This window comes from Oncorhynchus keta, chromosome 34 (assembly GCF_023373465.1).
Source record: "Oncorhynchus keta strain PuntledgeMale-10-30-2019 chromosome 34, Oket_V2, whole genome shotgun sequence".
Taxonomy (NCBI): domain Eukaryota; kingdom Metazoa; phylum Chordata; class Actinopteri; order Salmoniformes; family Salmonidae; genus Oncorhynchus; species Oncorhynchus keta.
The window spans coordinates 80950788-80969595 of NC_068454.1; the positions used below are offsets into that span (position 1 = coordinate 80950788).

General features: G+C 43.7%; 1 long non-coding RNA gene across 1 annotated transcript; it reads left to right on the forward strand.

The window, feature by feature from the left end:
- Positions 1-1108: 1108 nt before the first annotated feature.
- LOC127915354 (uncharacterized) lies at positions 1109-7049 on the forward strand. Its single transcript, XR_008091080.1, has 2 exons — positions 1109-4158; positions 4418-7049. It is a non-coding gene; the product is annotated as an uncharacterized LOC127915354 (long non-coding RNA).
- Positions 7050-18808: the final 11759 nt, after the last annotated feature.

Consider the following 18808-nt stretch of genomic DNA (forward strand, 5'->3'; position numbering starts at 1 on the left):
CTCATAGGCTACCCTGTCAGGCTATTTCCTGTTTATTTGCCCTGATATCTAACAGTAGTCTGTTGTCCACAGCTATCTGCTCATTGTTTTCCAAGGTCTCTGGCAAAGTTAAAGTTATGAATCTAATGTTTTAGATTATAGTAGTGAAGAGTGTTTATTCTTCTTTAGTAGTTCTTATGCATCTAGCCCAGACTGTAGGTGAGGTGTCATGTTTCAGACTGGTGTCAGAGAGGGACAGCATTGTGATCAGAACATTATACTTAACTAAACACTCTGGTGTGGTTGACTTGTTATGCATAATGATCTGGTCACTGTGGCTTTTATGTGAGCTGTAAGGGTACAGGATAGAATGATCAGATGAAGTTTTTTTTTGGGGGGGGGGGGCTGAGAGTGTGGCGTCACTGCTGAGAAGCTCACAAGGGGGGCTGGGGGTTGTGTTAGGGTGTTGTCTTGAAGACACTTCATCTCTCTCTCTGGAAGTGCTATAATATTCAGTTTGCTTTACATAACTGGTCTGATATTCTGTCTGTTTCTGAGAAATGTTTGAACTGAATGGGGAAGTAAGAACCCACTTGTTCACTGTGATTGTTGAACCTAGACTTAAGTTACTGCTTCATCTGTCTTGTTGATGTGTTATGTTCGTTTCTGACAACACATTTCAGCCTACTGTCTCAACAACCTCACACCCAGTCCTGTCCAGACCCGCTGACCCCAACAAATCCTTGCCACAACCAATGAGCATAACTGGGTAGTTTTCCATTGCACCTCTCTCTCTCTCGTGCGCTAACACATTCTTTCTGTAGGGGTTTTCCTGTGAGGAGGGCTGGATATGCTTTATTTTCTCTACGTGCTTTAAGATGCTCCTCTTTAATAGATAGTAGTAGAAAGTAGTTCATCCACCTCTGGCCTGCTCGCCTCCCTACCACTGAGGAAGTACAGTTCCCGCTCAGCCCAGTCAAAACTGTTCGCTGCTCTGGCCCCCCAATGGTGGAACAAACTCCCTCACGACGCCAGGACAGCGGAGTCAATCACCACCTTCCGGAGACACCTGAAACCCCACCTCTTCAAGGAATACCTAGGATAGGGTAAGTAATCCTTCTCACCCCCCTAAAAAGATTTAGATGCACTATTGTAAGTGGCTGCTCCACTGGATGTCATAAGGTGTATGCACCAATTTGTAAGTCGCTCTGGATAAGAGCGTCTGCTAAATGACTTAAATGTAATGTAAATGTAAAACTATTATCCAAAAGGGGGAACTGGTTTAGTTATAATGCTGCTTATTTAATAATTCCCTGGAGGTTAGTTAATAATTTAATTACAACTTGTCTGATTTCTAACCAAATCCTACCCTTCATTATAGGCTACACATTCAGGCTATAACTCCGTTAATAGGACCTCTTCAGGTATAGGGGGCAGCATTTTCACTTTTGGATAAATAGCGTGCCCAATTTCAACTTCCTGCTACTCATGCCAGGAATATAAGATATGCATATTATTAGTAGATGTGTATAGAAAACACTCTGAAGTTTCTAGAACTGTTTGAATCATGTCTGTGAGTATAACAGAACTTATGTAGCAGGCAAAACCCTGAGGACTAACTGTTCAGAATATTATTATTTTTGCCTCTGACTTTTCCCTGAGTTGTCTTTGCCAAGGGATATTTTCAGTTCCTACCACTTCTACTGGATGTCACCAGTCTTTGGAATTTGGTTGAGGTTATTCATTTGTGCAACGAAGAAGAAGCACATCCTGGAACAATATTACACTATTGAGAGTTGCGCAAGACGTAAAAAGGAGCATGATTTGTTTACTTGCTGTATTGAACACAGATAGCCCCGTCTACAATTTGATCGATTATTAACGTTTAAAAATACCTAAAGTTGTATTACAAAAGTAGTTTGAAATATTTTGGCAAAGTTTATAGGCAACTTTTGAAATGTTTTGTAGTGACGTTGCGTTTTTTGGCAGCTGTTTTTTTCTGGATCAAACGTGTCAAATAAATGGACATTTGATATATATGGACGGAATTAATCGAACAAAAGGACCAATTGTGATGTTTATGGGACATATTGGCGTGCCAACAAAAGAAGCTCGTCAAAGGTAATGCATGTTTTATATTTTATTTCAGCGTTTTGTGTAGCGCCTGCAGGGTTGAAATATGCAACTCTCTTTGTTGACATTGTGCTATCATCAGATAATAGCTTCTTATGCTTTCGTCAAAAAGCTTTTTAAAATCTGACATGTTGGCTGGATTCACAACGAGGGTAGCTTTAATTGAGTATCTTACATGTGTGATTTAATGAATGTTTGATTTTTATATCATTATTTGAATTTGCCGCGCTGCATTTTCCCAGTTTTTTCCCCAAGTGGGACGCAAGCATCCCCTATACCATAAGAAGTTAATCGGACCTGATTTCTATTTTTCGTTTTTATATTCATTTTTTAATTTTTTTAAAAATATTTTTTATTTTTGTTCATGTTCAACATTTTTTATATTTTTTGTACCCCTTTTTATCCCCAATTTTCATGGTATCCAATTTCTTGTTACAGTCTTGTCCCTGCAACTCCTGTACAGAATTGGGAGAGGCGAAGGTCGAGAGTCCTTCGAAACACAACCCAACCAAGCCGCACTGCTTCTTGACACAATGCCCACTTAACCCGGAAACCAGCCGCACCAATGTGTCGGAGGAAACACCGTACAGCTGGCTACGTGCCCGCCACAGGAGTCGCTAGTGTGCGATGGGACAAGGACATCCCTGCCGGCCAATCCTTCCCCTAACCCTGAAGACGCTGGGCCAATTGTGCGCCGCCCCATGGGTCTCCCGGTCGCGGTCAGCTGCAACAGAGCCTGGACTTGAACCCAGAAAATCTAGTGGCATCTCTAGTGGCACAGCTAGTACTGCAGTGCCTTGGACCACTGCGCCTGTCGGGAGGCATTTGCCCTGATTAGAGTTGTGAAGTGTGTTTATGCTTCATTAGTAATTATTATGCATATAGCTCAGACTGTACGTGTCATGAGGTGTCATGTTTCAGACTGTTGTCAGAGAGGTGGTAAGGGTACGCAACAACACATCTGCCACCCTGATCCTCAACACGGGGGGCCCTCAGGGTTGCAAGCTTAGTCCCCTCCTGTACTCCATGTTAATCCATGACTGCATGGCCAAGCATGACTCCAACACCATCATTAAGTTTTCTGACAACAACAGTGGTACGCCTGATCACCGACATAGATGAGACAACCTATAGGAAGGAGGTCAGAGACCTTGCAGAGTGGTGCCAGGACAACAACCTCTACATCAATGTGAGCAAGACAAAGGAGATGATCGTGGACTACAGGAAAATGAGGGCTGAACATGCCTCCATTTACATCAACAGGGCTGTAGTGAAGCAGATCGAGAGTTTCATGTTCCTTGGTGTCCACATCACCAACAAATTATCATGGTCCAAACAGACCAAGAAAGTTGTGAAGAGGGCACACCCTTCCCCCTCAGGAGACTGAAAAGATTTAGCACGGGTTCCCAGATCCTCAAAAAGTTATACAGATGCACCACCGAGAGCATCCTGACCAGTTGCATCACCACCTGGTATGGCAATTGCTCAGCATCCGACCCTAAGGCCCTACAGAGGGTAGTGCATACGGCCCAGTACATCACTGGGGTCAAGTTTCATGCCATCCAGGACCTACAGTTGAAGTCATAATAATCGGCTCTCTATCCACCGGATGTGTACCAAACTCACTAAAAGTGGCAGTAATAAAGCCTCTCTTGAAAAAGCCAAAGCTTGACCCAGAAAATATAAAAAACTAATCGGCCTATATCGAATCTTCCATTCCTCTCAAATTTTTTTGAAAAGGCTGTTGCGCAGCAACTCACTGCCTTCCTGAAGACAAACAATGTATACGAAATGCTTCAGTCTGAAAGGCTCTGGAGCAACGAACCGCCCTTGCTATCTCTGCCTGGCCGGTTCCCCTCTTTCCACTGGGATTCTCTGCCTCTGACCCTATTACAGGGGCTGAGTCACTGGCTTACTGGTGCTCTTTCATGCCGTCCCTAGGAGGGGTGCGTCACTTGAGTGGGTTGAGTCACAGATGTGATCTTCCTGTCTGGGTTGGCCGTGGCGGAGATCTTTGTGGGCTATACTCGGCCTTGTCTCAGGATGGTAAGTTGGTGTTTGAAGATATCCCTCTAGTGGTGTGGGGGCTGTGCTTTGGCAAAGTGGGTGGGGTTATATCCTTCCTGTTTGGCCCTGTCCGGGGGTATCATCTCAGCCTCCAGTATTTATGTTGCAGTAGTTTATGTGGCGGGGGCTAGGGTCAGTTTCTTATATCTGGAGTACTTCTCTTGTCTTATCCGGTGTCCTATGTGAATTTAAGTATGCTCTTTCTAATTCTCTATTTCTTTCTTTCTCTCTCTCGGAGGACCTGAGCCCTAGGACCACGACTACCTGGCATGATGACTCCTTGCTGTCCCCAGTCCACCTGACCGTGCTGCTGCTCCAGTTTCAGCTGTTCTGCCTGCGGCTATGGAATCCTGACCTGTTCACCGGACGTGCTTCCTGTCCCAAACCTGCTGTTTTCAACTCTCTAGAGACAGCAGGAGTGCTGGAGATACTCTTAATGATCGGCTATGAAAAGCCAACTGACATTTACTCCTGAGGTGCTGACTTGCTGCACCCTCGACAACTACTGTGATTATTATTATTTGAACATGCTGGTCATTTATGAACATTTGAACATCTTGGCCATGTTCTGTTATAATCCCCACCCGGCACAGCCAGAAGAGGACTGGCCACCCCTCATAGCCTGGTTCCTCTCTAGGTCTCTTCCTAGGTTTTGGCCTATCTAGGGAGTTTTTCCGAGCCTGCATTGCTTGCTGTTTGGGGTTTCAGGCTGGGTTTCTGTACAGCACTTTGAGATATCAGCTGGTTTACGAAGGGCTTTATAAATACATTTGATTTGATTTGAATATGATTGGATAAAAGATCTAACATAAAGACCAGCCCTCCAAATCTCAACCTGGGGCTGGAAGCAGTGCAACCAAGAGGAACGCTATGAAATGAAGAGTATAACTCTTACTCTGGGGAATAATTTAATACATATTTGTGGGAATATATATATTTTATATTCTGATGATGTTTAGGCCAGCAGAGAAGGCCTTGCTGGCCCTGACGGCCCACCACTGCTGGTTCGCGCCCGGGTATGGGCGAGGGGACGGTCTGAAGTTATACTGTTAAACATACAGGGCAGGATTCATGACAAACGGCAACCTGCTCCCTATCCTTGCGCTTAGACTCTGAAACCGCAACAAGGTTATCGAGTTGGGTCAGACGATCGTCTGGTCAAAAACAATCTAGAGGCTATCAGAACAGTATGATATATCCAAATAAATATGGTTCTGATGCAAAATAAGATAATATAGTCTACGTCTACAAGCGTGGCCGATACAATTCCATAACAAGGTCTAGAAACACCATCAAAGACAGCGGTAACAACATTCAACGACCCAACCGATACAATGAAAATAAAAACTCACCTGGCGGTTGTATCCTTTGGTACCTGCCCAGTATTTTCTGGCTACTGTTATCTACCGGTGCGTGCAGCCCTACTTCCTACCCTCTCTGCCTCTAGCCTACTTCAAATTACATCCTGAACAGACAGCAAGCGTGCACTTTTTGTACACCCTGGTGTCTGGACGGTCTGAAGTTACACTGTTACACATACAGGGCAAGATTCATGACAAACAGCAACCTGCTCGTAGACTCTGAAACCGCAGTCTGGTGTCAGACACGCTCAGGACATGCAGGTTGACATATAAAAACAAACTCTGAACCACCTATATTAATTTGGGGACAGATCGAAAATAATTAAACATTTATGGCAATAGCTAGCTTTCTGTTGCTAGGAAATTTGTCCTGGGATATAAACATTGGGTTGTTATTTTACCTGAAATGCACAAGGTCCTCTACTCCGACAATTAATCCACAGATAAAAGGGTAACGTTAAACCGAGTTCATTAATAGCAATCCCTCCTCATTCAGGCTTCTTCTTTGGACTGTATCAACTACTACTCATGTAGGTCCAGGATTTGTTTCAGCCTGTGTTCGTTTGAGTTTCACACATATTTTATAGCACCAAACACTCCAGGATGAGATCTAACAAGATATGCAAGAGCGCAGTAGCTGCATATCTCAGGACTCCTGGCAGTTAGTTTTATCTTCTTTGGTTCTGCTGCCACCTTCTGGTCAGTCAAGCGTTGGAAATGTAAACTGATGTCTTGGCTCTTTCTGCCACTGGCCCTGGCTTTGGCTGCAAGTGGTGAGTTGTCCTGTAATGCCATTGCTGCAGACTCTGTAGTATGCACCACTTATTTAGCTACATTGTATGGATACTCAACTATTGTTGTCCATGTACAGAGAAGCAGGCTACTGCACCTTGCATGTAGCTTGGTAGCCGTAGCGTTTCTGCTTTAGCCAGCAACTCATCATGCATGACAATGCCAAATAAGTCTTTAAAGCAGGAACAAGCTGGTAAATGTGCTGCAGGTACTGTTCCTTTTCCTAATGAGTGTCATTATTACTGCTAATTAGAGATGGGTCCTGGGGGATTGCAGTGAGCTGGCTTGTTGTTTATCAGGCAGCCTGCTCCATGTGGAGGGTATCTGCTGCTAGGTTTAGGAACAGAACCTTACAACTGGCCTCTCCGTGTGGTAACCTACAGTACCATAGTCTGCTGTGTGTGTAGCCATATGTAACAGTGAGACAGGGGAAGTACTATTGTGTCAAAGTTGTTGGTACACCTAATGTCCAGTCATGATGATTATATTTATGGGATCCTGAGTGGCTCAGAGGTCTAAGGCAGTGCATCGCAGTGCAAGAGGCGTCACTACAGACCCGGGTTTGATCCCAGGTTGTATCACGGGAGTCCCATAGGGCAGCGCACAATTGGCCGGGTTAGGGGAGGGTTTGTCTGGGGTACGCTGTCATTGTAAGTGAGAATGTGTTCGTAACTGACTTGCCTAGTTAAATAAAGGTAAACAAATGTATATATTTGAGATAGGGGTTGGCTTTTATTGTTGTTGTGTGCCCAGTTCATCTCAAATAATGCCATTGGCAAACTCAATAGAGGTCCAATTCAATTACTCACATTTCAGTAGTATACACAGTAATATACAAACAAAATCATACTAAAATCAAAGACTCCCCTCACTGTTTTAAGAGTAAACATTGTGAACACTAACAGCCTATTGAATTTGGCTACTATGTGTTGATATTGAGCTGCTCAGATTTCACCCCAGCCCTATAGGGTAGTAATCTCCTTCTCCTATTGATGGTAGGCCATGTTAGATGTTTCTATAACGTATTGGTCTCATGCTGTGTACATAACAGTGTCACTATCTGGATCCGCTGTGTCTGTTGACCTTTCCATTGGTTGAGGTTCATCACCCACCACTCACTCACCACTCCTAAAGAGTTCCTCATAGATAGATGTTTTATGTGAGTTTCCAATCTCTATAAGTTTTTTTTTGTATACAGTAATGGTTGAGGCTCTGTCTGGGGGAACTCAACCCTCTGGCACACAATTCTGTATGGATCATCAACTAAAGGTAAGAGCATTGGACTAGTAACTGGATGGTTGCAAGTTCAAATCCCAGAGCTGACAAGGTACACATCTGTCGTTCTGCCCCTGAACAGGCAGTTAACCCACTGTTCCTAGGCCGTCATTGAAAATAAGAATTTGTTCTTAACTGACTTGCCTAGTAAAATAAAGGTATATGAAAAAAATAATAATAAAAAAAAGTCAATTTCAGGACCAGTTTATAAAGTCAACATTTTCAGCCTGTGTCATATTTCTAACAAGGAAATTGTTAGTTAATGCAGTGTGGAACAACATTTGATCTCTTTGTTATTCATATGCCATTGTGTTCATATCGTTATGTAATGTTTAGTCAAATATGGCCACGGCTGTTTCCCAAACTCCAGTCACCCTGTGTCTTTTGGCCTGCCACACTGTTACAGGGAAAGATGGTGACATTACTTATATTACTGTGAGGCTACTTGATTGAATATAGGGCCTAGTCATTCTGACGTTCCCATCCATTGCCCAATCTCTTCATCTTCAGAAATACAAATATTTGTTTACCTGCATCTCACTCTTATGGTCATTTGTGCAAACATTCCACTACCTCACTGAATGTAGAGAAGCACTGAATGGAGAGAGCTTCTGCCCTAAGTAGTCTTTGATAATCACAAAGATATGAAACAGGACTAAACCTCACTACAAGGTTGTTTTTTTTACCATGTTACAAAGTTGATATGATGCCATAGGGTAATCCCAAGGATTTAAACTTCCATGAAGGTTAGTTAAAGGTCAATGTGTGGAATGGACGTACAATAACAAGATCACAGGGCCTTGATTGGTGTGTCCACTCACAGATATGCTCCCGAGTGGCGCAGCGGTCTAAGGCATTGCATCCCAGTGCAAGAAGCGTCACTGTAGTCCCTGGTTTGAATCCAGGCTGCATCACACCTGGCTGTGATTGGAAGTCCCATAGGGCGGTGCACAATTGGCCGGGGCAGGCCGTCATTGTAAATAAGAATTTGTTCTTGACTGACTTACCTAGTTTAATAAAGGTTACATTTAAACAATAAAATATATATATATACAAATATCATGTCTCTCATGTTTGAGTAGGTACAAGTTGCAACTAATCACTGGTTCAGGGTTTGATGTTTTCATGTTAACGTGTATTTGAAAGTTCACCTGTGTTTGAGTCATTTGAAAAGATTACGTAAAAGAGATTTTAAGCCTTTTTCCAAGACACAAAACATTTATTCTCTGAGAGTGTATTTCTCTCTGATATACAGTCGTGGCCAAAAGTTTTGAGAATAACACAAATATTCATTTTCACAGTCTCATGGCCTCAGTTTATATGATGGCAATTTACATATCCTCCAGAATGTTATGAAGAGTGATCAGATTAATTGCAAATAATTGCAAAGTCCCTCTTTGCCATGCCAATGAACTGAATTCCCAAAAAACATTTCCACTGCATTTCAGCACTGCCACAAAAGGATCAGCTGACATCATGTCAGTGATTCTCTCATTAACACAGGTGTGAGTGTTGACAAGGACAAGGCTGGAGATCACTCTGTCATGCTGATTGAGGTTGAATAACATACTGGAAGCTTCAAAAGGAGGGTGGTGCTTGGAATCATTGTTCTTCCTCTGTCAACCATGGTTACCTGCAAGGAAACATGTGCCGTCATCATTGCTTTGCACAAAAATGGCTTCACAAGGCAAGGATATTGCTGCCAGTAAGATTGCACCTAAATCCACCATTTACCGGATCATCAAGAACTTCAAGGAGAGTGGTTCAATTGTTGTGAAGAAGGCTTCAGGACGCACAAGAAAGTCCAGCAAGCGCCAGGACCGTCTCCTAAAGTTGATTCAGCTGCGGGATCGGGGCACCACCAGTACAGAGCTTGCTCAGGAATGGCAGCAGGCAGGTGTGAGTGCATCTGCACGCACAGTGAGGTGAAGACTTTTGGAGGATGGCCTGGTGTCAAGAAGGGCAGCAAAGAAGCCACTTATCTCCAGGAAAAACATCAGATATTCTGATATTCTGAAAAAGGTACAGGGATTGGACTGCTGAGGACAGGGGTAAAGTAATTTTCTCTGATGAATCCCCTTTCCGATTGTTTGGGGTATCCGGAAAAAAGCTTGTCCGGAGAAGACAAGGTGAGCGCTACCATCAGTCCTGTGTCATGCCAACAGTAAAGCATCCTGAGACCATTCATGTGTGGGATTGCTTCTCAGCCAAGGGAGTGGGCTCACTCACAATTTTACCTAAGAACACAGCCATGAATAAAGAATGGTACCAACACATCCTCCGAGAGCAACTTCTCCCAACCATCCAGGAACAGTTTGGTGACGAACAATGTCTTTTCCAGTATGATGGAGCACCTTGCCATAAGGCAAAAGTGATAACTAAGTGGCTCTGGGAACAAAACATAAATATTTTGGGTCCATGACTCCCCAGACCTTAATCCCATTGAGAACTTGTGGTCAATCCTCAAGAGACGGGTGTACAAACAAAAACCCACAAATTCTGACAAACTCCAAGCATTGATTATGCAAGAATGGGCTGCCATCAGTCAGGATGTGGCCCAGAAGTTAATTGACAGCATGCCCGGGCAGATTGCAGAGGTCTTGAAAAAGAAGGTTTAACACTGCAAGTATTGACTCTTTGCATCAACTTCATGTAATTGTCAATAAAAGCCTTTGACACTTATGAAATGCTTGTAATTATACTTCAGTATTCCATAGTAACATCTAACAAAAATATCTAAAGACACTGAAGCAGCAAACTTTGTGGAAATTAATATTTGTGTCATTCTCAAAACTTTTGGCCACGACTGTAGTATGATAATGATTATCTTTGACATAAAATGACTGTGAACTAAGGCCTGATTACTGTAACATGGCCAACATATCATTCCCACACACAATACTCAGGCTTGTATGAGACACACACACACACAGAGCGTATGCACCTGGTGTGACACTTTTACAGGTAACCTCCCAGGAGGGAGGGAGAGAGAGAGGACACATACACTCTTCTCCCGCTGAACATACTGCTGTTACATACTCTACTCCACATTCAAAAAGAAAACACAATTCAGTAAGTACATTTATCTTTGGTTTGGTTGTGGTTAGAACTGTGTTGGTTGTGGCTTCCATAATGGTTAGAACTGTGTTGGTTGTGGCCTCCATAATGGTTAGAACTGTGTTGGTTGTGACCTCCATAATGGTTAGAACTGTGTTGGTTGTGGCCTCCATAATGGTTAGAACTGTGTTGGTTGTGGCCTCCAAAATGGTTAGAACTATGTTGGTTGTGGCCTCCATAATGATTAGAACTGTGTTGGTTGTGACCTCCATAATGGTTAGAACTATGTTAGTTGTGGCCTCCATAATGGTTAGAACTGTGTTGGTTGTGACCTCCATAATGGTTAGAACTATGTTGGTTGTGTTGTTGCTCTGTTAATTGCATCATTATCTAATGATTGACAGTGTGTTGATTTTTACATTTTGAAGTAAACAATGATCTGTCTCACAGAATAATACTTATAATACTTTTTAAAAAACATTTTCAATCTATGAATAGTTAATCTGTGAAAAATGCATCACTAATGTGCAAGGACAGAGTATTAACAATTGACTAATGAACTAATTAAAATGAATAAGGTATTCAGAATAGACAGGACTGTATTTAAAGGAGACAGTCCCAGGAATTTGTAACCAATGTATATTCATATAGTCAAATAATTCTGTGATTGGTAATTATGACCATAAACCCCAGAATCACCACGCTCAGACAGGCAGATTGCATGACACACCTCAAGGCCTAAATGAGAAGTCAAATCTCCAGAAGCCATATGCAAATGACTTAGAGAGGAAAGTCTTTTACAGAAGCTATGATAGGAATGCAGTGGTTTTGAAAGAGAGACATGGAAAGAGAGGAGGAGAGAGAGACAGAGAGAGAGAGAGGGTGGAGAGAGAGGAGGAAAAGAGTACGGTAGAAAGGAAAATATAACCGAGAGAAAGATCGAGAGATGGAGAAATAGCTTGACATAACATATCAATTAAAGTACATGTTTTTCTCAGCATGTTCTCCTTTACCCCCAGTGGGCTTACTCCATGGGGCAGGTAACTAGGGCGGTAGCTAGGCAGCTGTGAGCTCACAGCCTCAGAGGAGGAAGCCTTAAAGAATATACCCCAGTATCCCTGAGACCTGGCTCACATGGAGACACGTTGTCCAACTGACATTTTTCAACAATAAAAGTTGTATTTTACTGAGAACAAAGGGATGCACGATAGATAGAAACAATATTAGAATTACGTTTAGCGAAAGGTGTGATATTAGAATGATTCCACTCTCTCCTCACCTCCCTCCCTGCTGAAGAAACAGACACAAACATGGACTCTGCTTCCCGCTTCTACAACTCCCGTACGGGCTCGGGAGAGACGAAGGTTGAAAGTCATGCGTCCTCCGATACACAACCCAACCAAGCCGCACTGCTTCTTAACATAGCGCGCATCCAACTCGGAAGCCAGCCGCACCAATGTGTCGGAGGAAACACATTGGTACCTTGAGCATGAGCGAGTGCTTAGTCACAGAAATATGACAAACAAACAAGGGAGGAGAGTTCAGAACAGATGTTGGATGACTTACTAAACACGGTACTGAATAGCCAGTAGGGTATTTTACTTAACTCTTGACCTATGACCCTTTCCCAGACTAGGCTCACTGGCATGTTTCCAGACTAGGCTCACTGGCATGTTTCTATGACGACGCCCCAACCCTAAACTCCTCCTTGAGCCGGCTCCTCCTCTCTCAACTTGATGACTGTAGCAACTCTGGAGTCAACAAGGTATCCCCCAGTCTCTCTCTCTCTCTCTCTTTCTCTCTCTCACTATTTCCAAAGTTGTTGTTGTTTATATTCTTCATAACTCAGGAATCACTAAAGTTGGGATTTTACAGAGAACAATTATGGTAATAATCTGTGGTGTTTATTTTTTAACCCTCCTCTTCCTCTCCCCTCCTCCTTCTTCCAGCTGAAGAAGAAGCTCTTCAACACTGTGATGTCATTATCTGTGGATGATAACAGTCCTGAGCTGCTGCGTGCGCTGGGTCCCGGTGTTACGCTGCTTTCCCCTTTCCATCTCTCCCAGTTCTCCCCCGACGCCCTGAAGGACACCCTGATGTCACTGGGGTCAGAGGTGAAGTGGGGTCTGACCCAGGCCAAAACACTGGCCAATAAACTACTGCAGGGGACGCAGGTGAGAGAGGTGTTACTCTTATCAATATGCCTTAGTCTCAGTCAGTACTATTAACAGGCTTCTCAACTGGAATGTTTAGGCGATCCTCTTCTATTGTATGAGGGGCCGAGGTAGGTACTAATGGTCAAATAGAGAGCAGCTCTAAAAACTCTACTCTTCCTCCTTCCCTTCCTTCCTTCCCTCTAGTCGTGGCTGAAAGAGACTCTGTCTGAACTGATGGACAGCCTACCCAGCCCTCCGGTCCCTAACCCTCCTCAGGAGTTTAGTAGGGGTCCGGACCTCTCAGCCCTGCGATGGAAACTCTTCTCTCTCTTCACCTCCACATCTGAAGTAATGCCCATGCGCAGGAGAGCAGGTGAGAGAGGAGAAACACACACACCTAAGGCGCAGATAAGAATGTGTGTGGGATTATTTTGAACATGAACATAATAAAGACGCACATTACAATACATTTACCACAACCTCCCTGGACCCTCTCTCTAGTTCTCCCTCAGGGGAAGGCGGGCCTTACTGTGCCACTATTGGAGGAACTGGGCGGAGCCAATGTCTACTGGAGCCCAGCCCAGCTCTCCAAGATGGACGCCGGCACAATCACCTCTGTCATGGAAATGCTGGGGGAGGTCCTTGATTACAGCGCCGAGCAACTAATTGTGCTCAGAGAGAAGGCCATCCAGGTAGATGGCCAAGCTCAGGCACAGATCAGTTTACCCTCTTCAAGTCTACGGGGGTTCCGAAACATACCTTAGATCAATGTCTAAATCTTGGGGCCATTTCATCCAACTCCACAGAAGTTAGAAGAATCTCAAGTGCAGGGGTGAGGATCTTTTTTTTGTTCTGCTATTGAGTGAGCTGTGCATTCTGAGCTGTGCTGTACTATATTGTACTACAGGCCTGGTGTCCAGTGTCAGGTTTGAATGAGAGCCAGGTGCTCCAGCTGGGCTGTGTCTCTCAGGGGTTCAACCTCACTGAGCTGGCCAGCCTCCCCTTCTCCTCCCTGGACACTCTGGAGACACTTTCCCGCTGCTCCTGGACACAACCACAGGTACTGTATATATGAACCTTCACACACACACTAACTAAATACTAGACTCTAATGGTGATCATGTCTGGTCCCTGGCAGAGGGAGGCTGTGTGGAGCGTATTAATGAGACAGTGGGAGAACTGGGAGCTGTGGAGTTGGTGGGACTGGACCAGTTCATCTGTGGTCTGAACACTGAGGAGACTGGTCAACTCAACACTGATGCCTTCAGGTCAGACAAGGACAGTGCGTGCGTGTAGCAGGTTTCTTATGTACCACAGGAGAACCAAGAAATGAAGAGCGACACCACGGCTGTCTTTTAGCCTTTTATGTTGATCTGCAATAGTATTGTGAAAAGACAGGAACACATCAGTCTCCAATGCACCATCTGACAAGTTGTTCTACACAGGAGCATGAAGAAAGGTAAAACACATATCCTGTCTCACATCCCCAATACATTGCTAGGTGCTTTCAGTGTTGACAGTACCAAAATACAACAACTCATGTACAAAAACACTGCAACATAAACAAGTTACAACATGAAATCGCCTCTATTCCGTTCAGACCGTAGAGGACCAAACTCCATCTCCCATAATGCAACGCCAGCACCAGCTCAGCAAACCTTCTGCATCACAGACTGGCATGCTAGCTAGCAACAGCAGCACTTTTAGCACTCTGTAAACTATATTAATAACAACAATACAACGCTGAAAGTTACATGTTTCAATAGTCTCACACTCCCTTATAACAATATCTACAGCATTAACATTGGGATGTTTTATTTATTTCACGTTATGGACTTTACAAAGGAGTAATCTGCAACAGATACCTTTCTCTCAGTGTTTTCTCGGACTGAGGAGAACCGGAGCTACGGGTAGTACCAGGGTGTTAGTAGGTGACACAAGCACCCAGATTAAATAAAATACATTTAATGAAACAAAACCCGAATATGTTAACATCATTCAGCTACTGTAGCTGCCTACCTAACATCAACAGGCAGCACCAGTAGCGCAACAATTAAAAATAGACACCAAAAGTAAAGTTCCTGGCGATCATAGCGATCTGACTCCCCCCTTCTCTCTGAACTTGGAATATTCCTGTTCGCGGGCTTTGGCCACTGACCTTCAACCTGGTTGTTCTGTTCTGCGTTGTGTACTATTCTAATAATTTGAAATTTGATGGAATAACCATTTTAACTCTACTACATTTGCGTGAGATTGTTTTATAATGTGTTATATATCTCTATAGGGAGGCAGTACAGTCGGTGGGCGAGGTACAGTGCCCCCTGGCTGTGTTTGGGCAACAATATGGGTCAGATACACTCCTCTGTTCCCCTCTTTTTCTCTCTCTCACACACTATTGCTCTCACTTATTTTGTGAAATACATTTGAAAATGTAAGCCATTTCTCCTCCCTCCTCTCTCTTTCTCTCTCTGCTTTATCTCACTTTTCTCCAGCTGGTTTGACTTTGTCAGAGTTTCTTTCTCTCAGACCCTCTGCCTTCTCATTCCTCAGTCCGACCAGCGTACCCCTCATCCCCCCAGACTGCCTCGCTGTGAGTACACTCTCCCTGCCTCCCTCTATCAATTTCAAATTAAGGGTTTTATTGGCATGGGAGACATGTTTACATTGACAAAGCAAGTGAAATAGATAAACAATAGTGAAATAAACAGTGAACAGTACACTTACAAAAATTCCAAAAGAATAAAGACATTTCAAATGTCATATGTCTATATACAGTGTTGTAATGATATGCCTATAGTTAAAGTACAAAAGGGAAAATAAATAAATATGGGTTGTACTGACAATGGTGTTTGTTCTTCACTGGATGCCCTTTTCTTGTGACAACAGGTCACACACACAAGGTCCTAAACGATATCTTAACCGTATTCATTGATCTGGCCAAGGCTTTCGACTGTCAATCACCACATCCTCATCGGCAGACTCGACAGCCTTGGTTTCTCAAATGATTGCCTCGCCTGGTTCACCAACTACTTGGTCCTTCTGTAGCTCAGTTGGTAGAGCATGGCGCTTGTAACGCCAGGGTAGTGGGTTCGATTCCCGGGACCACCCATACGTAGAATGTATGCACACATGACTGTAAGTCGCTTTGGATAAAAGCGTCTGCTAAATGGCATATATTATTATTATATTATATTATTACTTCTCTGATAGAGTTCAGTGTGTCAAATCGGAGGGTCTGCTGTCCGGACCTCTGGCAGTCTCTATGGGGGTGCCACAGGGTTCAATTCTTGGACCGACTCTCTTCTCTGTATACATCAATGAGGTCACTCTTGCTGCTGGTGAGTCTCTGATCCACCTCTACGCAGACGACACCATTCTGTATACTTCCGGCCCTTCTTTGGACACTGTGTTAACAACCCTCCAGGCAAGCTTCAATGCCATACAACTCTCCTTCCGTGGCCTCCAATTGCTCTTAAATACAAGTAAAACTAAATGCATGCTCTTCAACCGATCGCTACCTGCACCTACCCGCCTGTCCAACATCACTACTCTGGATGGCTCTGACTTAGAACACGTGGACAACTACAAATACTTAGGTGTCTGGTTAGACTGTAAACTCTCCTTCCAGACCCATATCAAACATCTCCAATCCAAAGTTAAATCTAGAATTGGCTTCCTATTTCGCAACAAAGCATCCTTCACTCATGCTGCCAAACATACCCTTGTAAAACTGACCATCCTACCAATCCTCGACTTTGGCGATGTCATTTACAAAATAGCCTCCAATACCCTACTCAACAAATTGGATGCAGTCTATCACAGTGCAATCCGTTTTGTCACCAAAGCCCCATATACTACCCACCATTGCGACCTGTACGCTCTCGTTGGCTGGCCCTCGCTTCATACTCGTCGCCAAACCCACTGGCTCCATGTCATCTACAAGACCCTGCTAGGTAAAGTCCCCCCTTATCTCAGCTCGCTGGTCACCATAGCATCTCCCACCTGCAGCACACACTCCAGCAGGTATATCTCTCTAGTCACCCCCAAAACCAATTCTTTCTTTGGCCGCCTCTCCTTCCAGTTCTCTGCTGCCAATGACTGGAACGAACTACAAAAATCTCTGAAACTGGAAACACATCTCCCTCACTAGCTTTAAGCACCAACTGTCAGAGCAGCTCACAGATTACTGCACCTGTACATAGCCTACCTATAATTTAGCCCAAACAACTACCTCTTTCCCAACTGTATTTAATTAATTAATTAAATTTGCTCCTTTGCACCCCATTATTTTTATTTCTACTTTGCACATTCTTCCATTGCAAAACTACCATTCCAGTGTTTTACTTGCTAAATTGTATTTACTTTGCCACCATGGCCTTTTTTGCCTTTATCTCCCTTCTTACCTCATTTGCTCACATTGTATATAGACTTGTTTATACTGTATTATTGACTGTATGTTTGTTTTACTCCATGTGTAACTCTGTGTCGTTGTATCTGTCGAACTGCTTTGCTTTATCTTGGCCAGGTCGCAATTGTAAATGAGAACTTGTTTTCAACTTGCCTACCTGGTTAAATAAAGGTGAAATAAATAAATAAACATCTTGCTGCTGTGATGGCACACTGTGGAATTTCACCCAGTAGATATGGGAGTTTATCAAAATTGGGTTTGTTTTCGAATTCTTCGTGGATCTGTGTAATCTGAGGGAAATGTGTGTCTCTAGTATGGTCATACATTTGACAGGTTAGGAAGTGCAACTCAGTTTCCACCTCATTTTATGGGCAGTGAGCACATAGCCTGTCTTCTCTTGAGAGCCAGGTCTGCCTACGGTGGCCTTTCTCAATAGCAAGGCTATGCTCACTGAGTCTGTACCTGTACATAGTCAAAGATTTCCTTAATTTTGGTTAAGTCACGGTGGTCAGGTATTCCGCCACTGTGTACTCTCTGTTTAGGGCCAAATAGCATTCTAGTTTTCTGTTTTTTTGTTTTCTCATGATTTGGTTGGGTCTAATTGTGTTGCTGTCCTGGGGCTCTATGGGGTTTGTTTGTGAACAAACTCCCAGAACCAGTTTGCTTTGGGGGCTCTTCTCTATCTCTGCTGTGTTCCACTGAGGTTTTCTAATTACTAGGTTTACAGAAGAAAAATAGGTGACTTTGGAATCCAGCACTCCATACTCTTCTGTATTCTGATCATGCACTCTCAACCAGCCAGCTGAATGCCCTGGGTCCTGACAATGCTGCCATGGTAACTAATGCACAGTGGGCAGTGCTGGGGGTGGCACAACGGGCCGCTCTTGGCAATGCTCTGGGTGTGGCCTACGACCGAGTGGCCTATGACCGCACAGAACCGACTACAAACCCACTCAGAAACCTGCCCCAACTCTCAGGTGAGTAGGAGAGAGGGGACTGGGAGGGGAAGAGATGAATTCTGCACTCATAACAAGTGGGAAACTCAGAAAATACTACTTGTAAAGCGTTCTAGTGCTTTGAACTAGTTGATAATGCTGATTGGCTAATGGCAAACAACTGAGCTCACAGATTTTTTATTTAGCTAAGTCAGTTAAGAACAAATTCTCATTTACAATGACGGCCTACCGGAGAACAGTGGGTTCAGTGGCAGAACGACCTTGTTAGCTCGGGGATTCGATCCAGCAACCTTTCGGTTACTGGCCCAACGCTCTAACCAATAGGCTACCTGCCGCCCTATTATTGAAACAAGTGGATATTTCGCAGTCATATGTTGGTAATTACAAATTTACAAGATGTTATGAACACAACATGAATGAGAGATGGAGATGGGTAGAGATAAAGGAATGCTCCTGTGGTCAGGTAAGAGAAAAATAGAGTTGATTAGACTATGAGGAAGAAACTGAAATGAAGATGTATAGGCAGGAGAGAGAGAAGGTCAGTGGTATAATGTATTTTTTTTCCTCCACCAGGAGCATCTATGCTGGGAACTCTGGGAGTTGGAGTCTTTATGCGACCCTAGT